Raw genomic sequence first — 8541 nt, 5'->3', positions numbered from 1 at the left:
TATATATAAATTTCTCTTGATATATAAAGAATTAGTTTATTTTTCATAATTGCTGTATAGTATCACTTTGTATAAATATTCTACTTTTATCCATTCTATTGAAATTACCATGTATATACAGTGCCCATTCTGTATATTCATGATTTTATACAACCATATCAATAGGACATCTTTCTATCTATCTCATTGTGTGGACATGGAAGGAGGGTATCTAGGTTGTAGGATGTACACACTTTCGGTATTAAAAAATACTACTAAATTCCCCTCCAGTGTAATGGAACCACTTTATATTGGAACAATTTCTGTTAAGTTTATTCCTATGTCTACTGTTTTGATTTACATTATAGTTAAGAGGCTGATTTATTCTTCACACAAAAAATTAAAGAGTGATTATTCTTGGTGATAATCTGTGATTATTATGGGACATCGGCAATACAAAAATAAATGGGGCACTGTTAAGAAGCCAACGTTACACATAGTGAATCATTTTGATTCTTTGTACCATGGTTTATTAGATAAAATTGAGCTAATAGTTTCATGATTATAATCACTTATAAAAATGAGCTTTGTAATATGATATAATTTTCTATAATTTATTTTTTCCATTTTCAAACTGAATAGCAGCTAATATAAAAGAAGCTATTTAATTGAAAGTGTAGTTTTGCAGAAATGTGGTATCTTGTTACATTCATCATAGGGTTTTTGGACAATGATCTTGATAAATGCTAGCAGGAGTTTTCTTTTGTAATTTTGTTTTAATGTGTGTGTCTTTGTGTTTACTGACAGGTTGGGAATATTTTGTTATAAGTTTCTTACACGACTGATGAAGAAGTACTGAACTATCCTATTTGAAGTTAGACTTGGATAATTTTAAATGCACACTATAAAACCTACAGTTTACATCTATAAATTTTAACATGAAATCATAACAGTAAATCAGTAGATAGAAAATGAAATACAAAAAGTGCATAAGTGAAATGAGAATAGCAGAAAAACAAACAAAAATGTCAAATGCAACAAATAGAAAAGAGCAAGCTGATAAATTCTAATTCAGTTACCAATAATTAACTACATCTGAATAATCTAAGCAAATCTCAGCAATGGAAATTGCTACATTACATAAAATGTACAATCCAAAGGTCATATTTTACAAAAGAAGCCCACTTGAAATTGGAAAATCACATAGATTAAAATAAAGGGATGCATCTGCTTTAGAAAAATGTTTGACAGTTTCTCCAACAATAAAACATAGAATTACCATATAACATGGAGCATCTGCTCCAAGCTTATATCCTATATTAATGCAAACACAGCAGCATTATTTGTATAGCCAAAAAAATTAAAGCAGTTTGAACAGCGTCCACTGATGAATGCATAAGGAAAATTTTGTATATCCATAGAGTGGAAGATTGTAACATCAGTGAGCCACAAAAAGCAATGAAACACTGATACGTGCTGGATAAGTTTTACAAATATTGTCTTATATGAAAGAAGAAAGACATAGAAATATCACACATCGTATTATTCCATTTGTAGAAAATGCCTAGAAAGGGCAAAACTATAGGTACTGAGAATAGGTTGTGTCATTGGGTTGAGGGAAGGATGAACTGGGTTGATTGATAACAGATTTGGAAGCGTTTTTTGTGGGGTTTTTTTTTGCAATTTTTTGTGATGGATATATTTTGGAATTAGTACTAATGATCTTACAACATTATGAGTACACTGCAAACCACCTTAAAGCAGTTGTGTCATTTTAAAACTATGGGTCTTCTGTTATATGAAATTTCTTGCCATAAAATTTTCGAATACAGGGGTAGAAAAATTACATGTCTATGTGCAAGGTCATGAGTTCGATTCCCGGTACCAGAAGAAAAAAATGAAGAAGATAAGAGCAGAAATTAATGCAATTGAGACTAAGAAAACAATACAAACTATTAAGGATTGAAGAGTTGGTTCTTTGAAAGATTAAATAAAATTGATAAACCCTTACCAAATCTTATCAAAAAAAGGAAAGAAAAGACTAAAATCCATACAATTAGGAATGAAAAGGCTAGGGAAGTGGGACATAGCTCAGTGTCACAGTGCTTGCCTGGCAAGCACAGGGTCCTAAGTTTGATTCCTGGTACCCCCCCAAAAAAAAGGAACGAAAAGGGTGAAATCACTACAGATCCTGCAAAAACTGAGAAGATCATCAGTACATACTTTGAGAAAAGGAAAATACAGATGAAATAGACAGATTCCTAGATACATATGAACTATGAAAGCTGAATCAAGAAGATATAAAAATTCTAAATAACCCAATATCAGTCAATAAAATTGAAAATGTATTAAAAACCTAGCCACAAAGTAAAGCCCATGTCCTGAGAGATACAAGCTGACTTCAACAAGAAAATTAGAATGGATCTAATATCATTGCTGCTCAAACTCTTCATTGAAATTGAAAAGGAAGCATACTCCCAAACTCATTGCTGGCAGGAAGTATTACCGTGATACCAAAACCAGAGAAAGACCCAACCAAAAAAGAGAACCACAGGCTAGGGTCTCTAATGAACATAGATAAAAAGTCTCAATAAAATTCTGGCAAATAGAATGCAACAAATCATCAGGAAGTTATACACAATGACCAAGTAAGATTCATCGCAAGGATGCAGGGATGATTCAACATATGCAAATCAATAAATGTAATACATAATATCAAGAGAGCCAAAGATAAAAGTCACATAATCATTTAACAGATGCAGAAAAAGGGTTGACAAAATCTAACACCCATTCATGATAAAAATAATCCTACAGAAAATTGGAATACACAGTTTTTACCTCAATCTGATAAAAGCCATCTATGACAAACCAACAGCCAATATCATACTAAAAGGACAAAAAATGAAAGCTTTCACTGTAAAATCAGGAAAAAGAGAAGGATATCCATTATTACCACTCCTATTCAATATGTTCTGGAAACATTGTTCGGCTATTAGGCATGAGAAAGAAATATAAAGAATGATAGGAAAGGAAGAAGTTAAATTATCACTTGCAGATGATATGATACTCTATAGAAGATCTACAAAACTCCCCAAAAGACTTCTAGATTTCATATCCAGATTCAGTAGTATAATGCATACAAAGGCAACACTCAAAAATCAATAGCATTCCTGTACACAAACTACAAATACACTGAGAAAGAAATTAGGGAAACAACACTCTTCACAATACCATCAATAAATGAAATACTTGGAATCAATCTAACAAAGGAAATAAAAGATCTCTATATTGAAAACTGCAGTACTTTGAAAAAGGAGATTGAAGAGGACATCAGAAAATGGAAAGTTATCCCTTGTTCCTGGGTGGGAAGAAGAAACATAGTTAAAATGGCCATAGTCCCAAAATTGTTATACAGATTTAATACAATCCCTATCAAAGTACCATTAGCATCCCTCACAAAAGAAGAGAAAACGTTCCTAAAATTCATTTGGAACCAAAAGAGACATGGAATAGCAAAAGCAGTTCTGGACAACAAAAGCAAGTCAAGGGGCATCACAATCCCTAACTTGAAGTTCTGCTGCAGAGCTACTGTGACAAAAGTAGCATGATATTGGCAATAAAACAGATCTGAGGATCAATGCAATGGATTAGAAGATGTGTAAACAACTCCAAACATACTCAGCCACCTGATTTTTGACAAAGGGGCCAAACACACTGACTGGAAGAAGGATGGAGTCTTTAATAAGTGCTGCAGGAAACACTGGTTTTCTGCTGCTTACCATGCAGTTCTCAGTGTTCTGGGGGGTGGGAGAATAGTGCAAGGGTGGGAAAAATAGAGATGAGACAAAAAGCTTAGGTCAGATGGAGCCCTCTCTCTGGCTGGGAGAAAAGGAACTGCTCAACCACTATAGCACATTTATTTATACTCTCAGGAGGTTGATGTCAAGATCTTTTTTTTTTTTTTTTTTTGGTACTGGGAATCGAACTCAGGACCTTGTGCTTACCAGGCAGGTGCTTGTGCCACTGAGCTATATCATGGGCCATCTTTTTTTTTAAGAGAGAGAAAAAATAGAACAAAAACCAACAAAAATGATACAGAATTTCAAAACAAGATGACAGGAAATTAACAATGATTATTACACTGCATATTGTTATATTAAAAGTAGTTGCTCATATTACCAGATACAGGCATGCAGAATTGATCAAACAATATAAGCACTAACTGTTTCTTTCAGTGAACTAATAGAAATTAATAGTACAATTACCATAGTTGTCTGGTATATATACACATATCTTTACATTTTTCTCTTTTCCCCCATCCCAGGTGTTCTTTCCTTTTGAGCAGTTTCTCTACCTTTCACTATATCTATTGCACTTTTTTGATCTTATTTACTCTTTCAGTTACTTACAGTAGGGAGACAATACGATGTTTACACATGCAGCTCTGATTTATTTCACCTATGAGTATGGTCTCTAGTGGCATCCATTTACCTATAAAACCCTCAAGTTTGTTTTTTTGATACCTGAAGAGTACTCCATTGTACAAAGATACTACATCTTTTTTATCCATTTCCAGGTTAATGGACATTTGGGTTGTTTTCAAGACTTGGCTATTAGAAATTGCAGTGCTATAAGCACGGGTGCATATATATCGTGTGGTATGATGTTTTCATTTCTTCTGGGAAAATACCCAGAAGAGGAATAGATGGATCATTGGGATCTCCAGTCTTAGTTTTTTGAGAAATCTCTGTGCTTATTTCCACAGTGGTTGTACCAGTATGCACTACCCCCAACAATGGAGAAGAGTTCGTTTTTCCGCACAGCCCTGCCATCATTTGTTATTTGTTGATTTCTTGATGATAGCCATTCTTTCTGGGATGAGATGGAATCTTGGTGTTCTTTTTTGTTTTTAAGAGAATTTTTTTTAAAAAAAAAACAATACCAAAATGCCAACTTCATAGACAAAAGCAAAAACAATAATAATGATACAGGGTTTCAGAACAAAATGGTATGGATTAACAGTGGTTGTTATATTACATATTTTTATCTTCATCAAAGTTGGTCAGATTTCAGTGTTCTTTTAACTTGCATTTTCTGAATGACCAATCATGTTGAATATTTTTTTATATATTTATTTGCCATTTGTATTTTTTCATCTGAGAAGGCTGTATTCATTTCAGGTGCCCATTTTTAAATAGAGTCTTTCAATATTGGGGACCTAATGTTTTTAATTCTTTATATGTTCTAGATAGAAGTCCTTTGTCTGAAAAACAGCTAAAATTTTTTCCCAATTCATGGGTTTTCTTTTCACTCTGTTGGTGATTCTTTTGATAGGCAAAAACTTTTTAATAAGATAAGATTCCAGTTGTTCATTCTTTGAAGTATTTCCCACACAGTTTGGTTTTTGTTCATGAGCTCTCTGCCGACCTCTGTCTTCAAGATTTCTACCTATTTTTACTTCCACTAGAATTATTGTTTCTGTTTTAATATTTAGATCTTTAATCAGTTTTACTTTAGTTTAGTTCATGGTGACAGACATTGATCTAGTTTTAGTTTTCAGCATGTAGAAAGTCAGTTTTGCCAGCACCATTAATTAAAGAGGCTATCTTTCTTCCACTGAACATGTTTGACACCTTTATCAAAGATAAGGTGGGTAAGTGTGTATGAGGTTGTGTCTGCATTTGCTAATCTGTTTCACTGATGCTCAAGTCTATTTTTTTTGCCAGCACTGTGCTGATTTTATTACAATAGTTTTGTGGTATAATTTTAGTCAGGGATTGTGATGCCTCCTGCCTTTCATTTGTTGCCCAGGATTTCTTTTGCTGTCCTAGGTCTCTTCTGTTCCAAATGAATTTTAAGAATGTTTTGTCTAGATCCATGAAGTTTGTTAATGGTACTTTAATTGTGATTGCATTACATCTGTATAACAGTTTAGGAATATGGCCACTTTCACAATGTTGGTACTTCCTATCCATTAGCAAAGAATATCTTTCCATTTTTTGAAATTCTCTTTAATCACTTTTTCAGAGTATTGTATTTTTCAATGTATACATCTTTTACTTCCTTTGTTAGGTTGATTCCTAAGCATTTCATTTTCAGGGGGGAATGCCATTGTGAGTGGTGTGATTTCTCTTATTTCTCTCTCAGTGAGTTTGTTGTTTGTGTACAGGAATGCTATTGATAGGAGTGTTAACTGTGTATCCAGCTATGCTATTGAATTTACTTATTATTTCTAGGAGTCCTTTGGTGGAATTTATGGGGTCTTCTATGCAGAGGATCATATCTGTGAATAATGATAATTTAACTTCTTCCTTTCCTATCCTTATTGCTTTTATTTCTCTTGTCTAATTCCTGTGGCTAGTGTTTTCAGAACTATATTGAAAAGAAGTGATGATAGTGGACATCCTTGTCTTGTTCCTGACTTTAGAGTGAAAGCTTTCAGTTTTTGTCCATTTAGTATGGGGTTGGCTGTTGGTTTGTCATAGATGGCTTTTATTGGTTGAGGTAAAGACCATCTATTCCATTTTTCTGTATGGTTTGTATCATGAATGAGTGTTGAACTTTGTCAAAAACTTTTTCTGCACCTAATGAGATAATTATGTGGTTTTTGCTTTGGCTTTGTCAATATGGTATATTGTGTTTATTGATTTGCCTATGTTGAACCATCCCTGCATCCCTGGGGTGAATCCCACTTGGTCATGGCATATAATCTTCTTGACAATTTGCATTCTGTTTGCTAGTATTTTGCTGAGGATTTTTGCATCTGTGATCATTAGGGAGATTAGCCTGTGATTGTCTTTTTTGTTTGGGTCTTTCTCTGGTTTTGGTATCAAGGTAAAACTTGCTCCAGGAATGAGATGTGGAGAACTTTTTCCCTTTCAATTTCATTGATCAGTTTGAGGAGTATTCATATTAAGGCGTCTGTAAATTTCTTGTAGAATTGAGCTATGGATCCATCAGGACGTGGGCTTTTCTTTTGGTAAGTTTTTAGTTATGTTTGCAAATTCATTAACTGATATGGGATTATTTAGAATTTTTATATTTTCTTGATTCAGTTTTGGTAATTCATACATATCTAGGCATCTGTCCATTTCTTCCATTTTCCATCCTATGACAGTAAAGAGTTTTGAAGTAGGTATTGATGACATTCTGAATTTCAACAGGATTTGTAGTGATTTGTCCCTTTCCATTCCTTATTCATGAATTTGAGGGGTTTTTTTTCCTTTTTTAATAAGGTTGGCTATAGGTTTATCAATTTTATTTATTCTTTCAAAGAACCAACTCTTCAATTCATTGTTTGTATTGTTCTCTTCATCTCAATTGTGTTCATTTCTGTTCTGATCTTTATACTTTTCTCTCTTCTTTGGGCTTTTGACTTGACTTGCTCTTCTGTTTCTAGAAGCTTGAGGCACAGCATTAGGTTATTTATTTGTTCTCATTTTGTCTGGTTGGTTTTTGTTTTGTTTTGTTTTGTTTTTCTTCTGGTACCAGGAATCAAACTCATGACCTTATACTTGTCAGGCAGGTGCTTTGCCGCTGAGCTAAATCCCCAGCCCCTTTGTTCTCATTTTGTTTTCCTGATGTGAGTGTTCACTGGTACAAATTTCCCTCTGACGACCGCTTTCATTGCATCCCACAGATTCTGGTAAGTTGTATTTACATTTTCATTTTTTTGTAGATACTGTTTAACTTCTTTAATTTCACCTGTGACCCATTGGTTGTTCAGGGGGTGTCATTTAATTTACATGTGTTTATGGAGTTTTTGCAATTTCTTGTCATTAATTTCCAATTTCATTGCACTATGGTCAGATAATATACATGGGAAAATTTTAATTCTTTGCATTTACTTAAGCATGTTCCATGGGCTAGTGTGTGGTCTATTTTAGAGACCATCTCATATGCATCTGAGAAGAAGGTGTATTTTGATGTTTTGGGGTAGTACATTGTATAAACATCTACTAAGTCCATTTGTTCACAAGATTGGTTCAATTTTGTTATTTGTTTCTTGAATTGTATTTAGTTGATATATCTCTTTGTAACAATGGGGTGTTAAGGTTCCCTGTCACAATTTCGTTGAAGATTATTTGATTTTTCATGTTTATTAATATTTGTTTTATATAGTTGTGTGCTTTTATATTTGGTGCATATATATTTATGATGGTTATCTCTTTCTCTTAGAGTTTCCTTCTAACAAGTATGTGCTCACCTTCTTTATCTCTTTTGATCATTCTTGGCTTGAAGTTCACATTGAACAGAATAGCTGCCCTTGTTTTTTTCTGGGTTAGACTCATGTTGAATATTGCTTTCCATCCTTGGATTTTCAGTGTATGAATTTCCTTTTGAGTTAAGTGTACTTCTTGTATACAACATATTGTTGGATTTTGTTTCTTGATCCACTCTGCCAGTTTATTTCTTTTGATTGGTGAATTGAGGCCTTTTCCACTGATAATTGGAACTGATATGTATTGTCTTTATCTTGTCACGCTATTTTCCTGCTGTTGGTTCCCTACTTTTCCCCTCTGTTTAATTGACTGCCCTGATAGCTGATTTCTTTCTGTTGTT

The sequence above is a fragment of the Chinchilla lanigera genome, unplaced genomic scaffold (genome assembly GCF_000276665.1).
Source record: "Chinchilla lanigera isolate Chin_1 unplaced genomic scaffold, ChiLan1.0 scaffold00031, whole genome shotgun sequence".
Classification (NCBI taxonomy): domain Eukaryota; kingdom Metazoa; phylum Chordata; class Mammalia; order Rodentia; family Chinchillidae; genus Chinchilla; species Chinchilla lanigera.
This window is presented reverse-complemented; position numbering follows the sequence as displayed.